General features: G+C 47.4%; 1 non-coding gene across 1 annotated transcript; it reads right to left on the bottom strand.

The window, feature by feature from the left end:
• Positions 1-4,082: 4,082 nt before the first annotated feature.
• On the bottom strand, positions 4,083-4,183 carry LOC114677914 (small nucleolar RNA U13). The gene has a single exon (XR_003729340.1). It is a non-coding gene; the product is annotated as a small nucleolar RNA U13 (small nucleolar RNA).
• Between the last annotated feature and the right edge of the window lie 1,325 nt (positions 4,184-5,508).

Genomic DNA, 5,508 nt, shown 5'->3' with positions numbered 1-5,508 from the left:
TTCCTTTATTCTCTTGTCCAAAAGTTTAGCATATTCTGTGGCCTCTTCCTTATTTTTTTTTTTTTAGTAGGTTGTTTCTTCAGAGCAATAAGCCAGGTGTTTGTGTTGTGGGACATGAGGAGTAACAAGACACTGAGTCTTGGGTGCTTTGGCCCTATGTGTCTCACCTTTGTTATAACAAAGAGCTTTCTTATAACATATTGGTGGACATCATCTTTTTAGAGAAATTGAAGTTTTTGGATTCTGCTTGCTCTTTTGGGTCCCAGGGAATGAGGCAGCATATATTATCAGGCAGTTCAGGATTAGCCTTCTCTCTCTCTCTTTAACTATAACTGAGTTAAGAATACTCAGACTGGCATCCACAATACAACCTTGAACAGATTTGTGCATTCTTTCTTCAGTTCTCCTTGGAGGACAGGAATACCCCTTATTCAGTAGCAGGCGGACACAGTCTTCGGTCAAAATACCCTGCTTCATGAGGAAGCCTCATCAGTTGTCCCCAACACTGATTCTGACCATATAACCCTTCCATTCTTCACCTAGAGCATCAGCATCAACATCTGTCGTTATAGCTTCTCAGAAAGAGTATGTCGTGTGCAATCTTCATCCACTTCAAAGAGATTCTGGCAGCCAGAGGCTGGGAAGGAGACATTCAGCTTCATCTTGAAGCAGCTGATTGCCTCTGAGGCCCCACGAAAAGGAGAGGTTTTCTTAAGCGTTAATTGTTTATGAAGAGAAACTATTTCTTAGCCCACATATTCCCATTTCTTAGTTAAGGAACACAGGTCGGTGACAAGCACCTGAGGTTTCTTCAAAGCACTGGAAGCCATTGTTTATGAGTCATGGTTATTGTCTTTGATGGGTATCTCCTTCCTGGCTGTTGAAAGTTCCTAGTTTACATGAAGGTTCACTCTCAGTGTTAGGATAATTTTGGCCTCATAGAATGAGTTAGGAAGTATCCCTCTGCTTCTGCTTTCTGGAAGAGATTCTATGAGGCCAGCATTACCCTAATACTAAAACCAATCAAAGACATTACAAGAAAAGTACAGACCAATATTTCTGACTAACATAGATGCAAAAATCCTCAACAAAATCCCAGCAAGTTGAATCCAGCAAAATTCCTTTCTGGCCGGGCGCGGTGGCTCAAGCCTGTAATCCCAGCACGTTGGGAGGCCGAGACGGGCGGATCACGAGGTCAGGAGATCGAGACCATCCTGGCTAACACGGTGAAACCCCGTCTCTACTACAAAACACAAAAAAACTAGCCGGGCGAGGTGGCGGGCGCCTGTAGTCCCAGCTACTCGGGAGGCTGAGGCAGGAGAATGGCATAAACCTGGGAGACAGAGCTTGCAGTGAGCTGAGATCCGGCCACTGTACTCCAGCCTGGGTGACAGAGCGAGACTCCGTCTCAAAAAAAATAAAAATAAAAAATAAAAAAAAAAATTCCTTTCTAAAGATTGTTAATACTACCCATTTCAGATTAAAGATTAGAGAATGGAGATTAAATGCCTAACATTTATTTAATGTTTTTTATCTTTTTTTTTTTTTCTTTGAGATGGAATTTCGCTCTTGTTGCCCAGGCTGGAGCGCAATGGCGCAATCTTGGCTCACTGCTAACTTTTGCCTCCCAGGTTCAAGCAATTCTCCTCTCACGTAGCTGGGATTACAGGCATGTGCCACCATGCCTGGCTAATTTTTTGTATTTAGTAGAGATGGGGTTTCACCATGTTGGTCAGGCTAGTCTTGAACTCCTGACCTCGGGTGATCCACCCACCTCAACCTCCCAAGGTGCTGAGATCACAGGCGTGAGCCACAGCGTCTGGCCTATTTCCTAGGTAATCCTTTTTTTTCTTTTTTTTTTTTTTTTTTTTTTTTTTTTTTTGAGAGGGAGTCTCGCTCTGCCGCCCAGGCTGGAGTGCAGTGGCCGGATCTCAGCTCACTGCAAGCTCCGCCTCCCGGGTTCCCGCCATTCTCCTGCCTCAGCCTCCCGAGTAGCTGGGACTACAGGCGCCCGCCACCGCGCCCGGCTAGTTTTTTGTATTTTTTTTAGTAGAGACGGGGTTTCACTGTGTTAGCCAGGATGGTCTCGATCTCCTGACCTCGTGATTCGCCCGTCTCGGCCTCCCAAAGTGCTGGGATTACAGGCTTGAGCCACCGCGCCCGGCCTCTTTTTTTTTTGAGATGGAGTCTCGCTCTGTCGCAGTGGCACAATCTCGGCTCATTGCAACTCTGCCTTCTGGGTTCAAGCAATTCTCCTGCCTCAGCCTCTCAAGTAGCTGGGACTACAGGTGCACGCCACCACACCCAGGTAATTTTTGTATTTTTAGTAGAGATGGGGTTTCACTGTGTTGGCCAAGATAGTCTCGATTTCTTGACCTCATGCTCTGCCCGCCTGGGCCTCCCAAAGTGCTGGGATTACAGGTGTGAGCCACCCCGCCCGACCTTTTCCTAGGTAATAGCGTTTTATTCATATTTCTCCAGAGATGATGGCATTAAGAGCTAATATAGTTAATTGAATATGAGTTAACCCATTCAACTCAGGATGGACCAGGTCTTGTACTTTCTTTTTTCAATCTGAGGCACTGTGATTGAAATAGCATTAAAATAGGTGTCCACTGTGGGTTGTTAGGTTTGTTTTTTTTTCTGACAGTCTCATTCTGTCACCTAGGCTGGAGTGCAGTGGCGCGATCTCAGCTCACTGCAACTTCCGCCTCCCAGGTACAAGCAATTCTTCTGCCTCAGCCTCCCAAGTAGCTGGGATTACAAGGCACCCACCACCATGCCTGGCTAATTATTTTTTTGTATTATTTATTTATTTATTTTTTGAGGTAGAGTTTCACTCTGTCGCCAGGCTGGAGTGCAGTGGCATGATCTCGGCTCACTGCAACCTCCGCCTCCTGGGTTCAAGCAATTCTCCTGCCTCAGCCTTCCAAGTAGCTGGGACTACAGGCGCATGCCCCCACGCCCAGCTAATTTTTGTAATTTTAATAGAGATGGAGTTTCACCATGTTGGCCAGGATGGTCTTGATCTCTTGACCTTGTGATCTGCCCGCCGCAGCCTCCCAAAATGCTGGGACTATAGGCATGAGCCACTGCGCCCAGTCAATATTTTTTGCATTTTTATTAGAGATGGGGTTTCACCATGTTGGCCAGGCTGGTCGCGAGCTCCTGACCTCAAGTGATCTGCCTACCTCACCTTCCCAAGGTGCTGGGATTACAGACATGAGCCACACCACGCTGGCCTGGTGTCCACTGTGTTTGATGGATGATTGAACTAAAAAAAAAATTTTTTTTTTTTTTGAGATAGGGTCTCTACTCTGTTGCCCATACTGGAGTGCAGTGACACCATTTCGGCATTTTGGCTCACTGTAGCCTCAATCTCCCTGGCTCCAGTGATCCTCCCAGCTCAGCCTCCTGAGTAGCTGGAACTACAGCCTGTACCACCACACCCGGCAGGGACTCACTATGTTACCCAGACTGGTGTTGAACCTTGGGACTCAAGAGATCCTCCGCCCAGGCCTCCTAAAGTGTTGAGATTACAGGTATGAGCTATCCCTCCTGGCCTAAACTGAAATTTGTTCAGATAATTCAAAGACCCTAATCAAAGGAGTGCACTTGCAGCTGGCCTGAAGCCCTGGAGTAGTATGTCCGGCCACAGAACCAGGCTGCACTGACGGTAATACTTCAGGAATCTATTCAATTTATTTCCTTAGCTCTAAAATTATGGCAGGCCAGGAACTATGGCTCATGCCTGTAATCCCTGAACTGTGTGAGGCCAAGGCAGGAGAAGTTGGATACCAGCCTGGGCAACATAGGGAGGTCTTGTCTTTACAAAAAAATTAGCCTGGCGTGGTGGCACACACCTGTAGTCCTAACTATTCGGGGGGCTGTGGTGGGAGTATTGCTTGAGTCCAACAGGTTGAATCTACAGTGAGCAGTGATGGCACCACTGCTCTCCAGCTTAGGCGACAGAGGTCAAAAACAAAACAAAATAAAACAAAAAAACTATAGCAAACATCCAGAAGACTGTGTAGAGCAATTAATGTCTCTCAAGCCAGCGATCTTTTTCTCTTTATTTTTCACGTCAGGCAGGTAGTGTGCCCACTTTGTAACACGGTTTGAGGGAGACACGTTTGACACAAGGGCATGAAAACCCAATCACACTTATGACTTCCAAAAGGATCAAGTTAGTGATTTTTTTTTTTTTTTTTTTGAGACGGAGTCTCGCTCTGTCGCCCAGCCCAGGCTGGAGTGCAGTGGCGCGATCTCGGCTCACTGCAAGCTCCGCCTCCCGGGTTCACGCCATTCTCCTGCCTCAGCCTCCCGAGTAGCTGGGACTACAGGCGCCCACAACCGCGCCCGGCTAATTTTTTGTAATTTTTAGTAGAGACGGGGTTTCACCGTGGTCTCGATCTCCTGACCTTGTGATCCGCCCGCCTCGATCTTTAAGCTGTGGGCCATTAAATACATTTTGTGAGCTGAGCGCAGTGGCTCAGGCCTGTAACCCCAGCACTATGGGAGGTGGAGGTGGGAGGATCACTTGAGTCCAGGAGTTCGAGACCAGCCTGGGCAACATCCTGGGAACCCCCGTCTCTATTTAAATAAAAAAAATTTTTAATTTTGTGGATTACAACCATTTAAAAAACTAAACTAAAATAAGCTTAAATATATCAAAACGCTGCTTACCTAGCGAGGACAAATGCTGTTTTGTCAATCTGTTGTTTCAAGTTTTTTATGTGTGGATTGGGTCACCTTCTAACAGTGACTTACCTTTATGGGTCACGATTGAAAACATTTCCGGTGCAGTGGCTGACTGTAATCCCAGCACTTTGTTTTTTTTTTTTTTTTTTTTTTTTTTTTTTTTTTTTTGAGACGGAGTCTTGCTCTGTCACCCAGGCTGGAGTGCAGTGGCCGGATCTCAGCTCACTGCAAGCTCCGCCTCCCGGGTTTACGCCATTCTCCTGCCTCAGCCTCCCGAGTAGCTGGGACTACAGGCGCCCGCCACCTCGGCCGGCTATTTTTTTGTATTTTTTTTTTTTTTTTAGTAGAGACGGGGTTTCACCGTGTTAGCCGGGATCGTCTCTCGATCTCCTGACCTCGTGATCCGCCCGTCTCGGCCTCCCAAAGTGCTGGGATTACAGGCTTGAGCCACCGCGCCCGGCCTGATCCCAGCACTTTGTAAGGCCGAGGCTGGAAGTTCACTTGAAACCAGAAGCCAGGAGTTCAAGAGCAGCCTGGGCAACACGGCTTCACCTCGTCTCTATTTAAAAAGAAAAAAAAAAAGTTTCCAAGGCACTGAGACGCTAAGAACTCGAGGTGTCTGTCCGGTAGGGGCGGGAGCAAAGTGGGCGTTTGGAAAAAGTCCCACGCCTGGAAAGGAATACACGGTCCGGCACATTGACTGCTTCAAGGCACGCTCCCACGGTTCAGAAGGCCGATTGGCTAAAAATGGGAAAGTCCCGCCCACAACGCTCGCTGGCCAATGGCTGTGTGAAAGCGGGGCGAAGT

This window comes from Macaca mulatta, chromosome 4, assembly GCF_049350105.2.
Source record: "Macaca mulatta isolate MMU2019108-1 chromosome 4, T2T-MMU8v2.0, whole genome shotgun sequence".
Lineage (NCBI taxonomy): Eukaryota > Metazoa > Chordata > Mammalia > Primates > Cercopithecidae > Macaca > Macaca mulatta.
The sequence above is the reverse complement of the archived record's forward strand: the minus strand, read 5'-3'. Positions and strand labels throughout refer to the sequence as shown.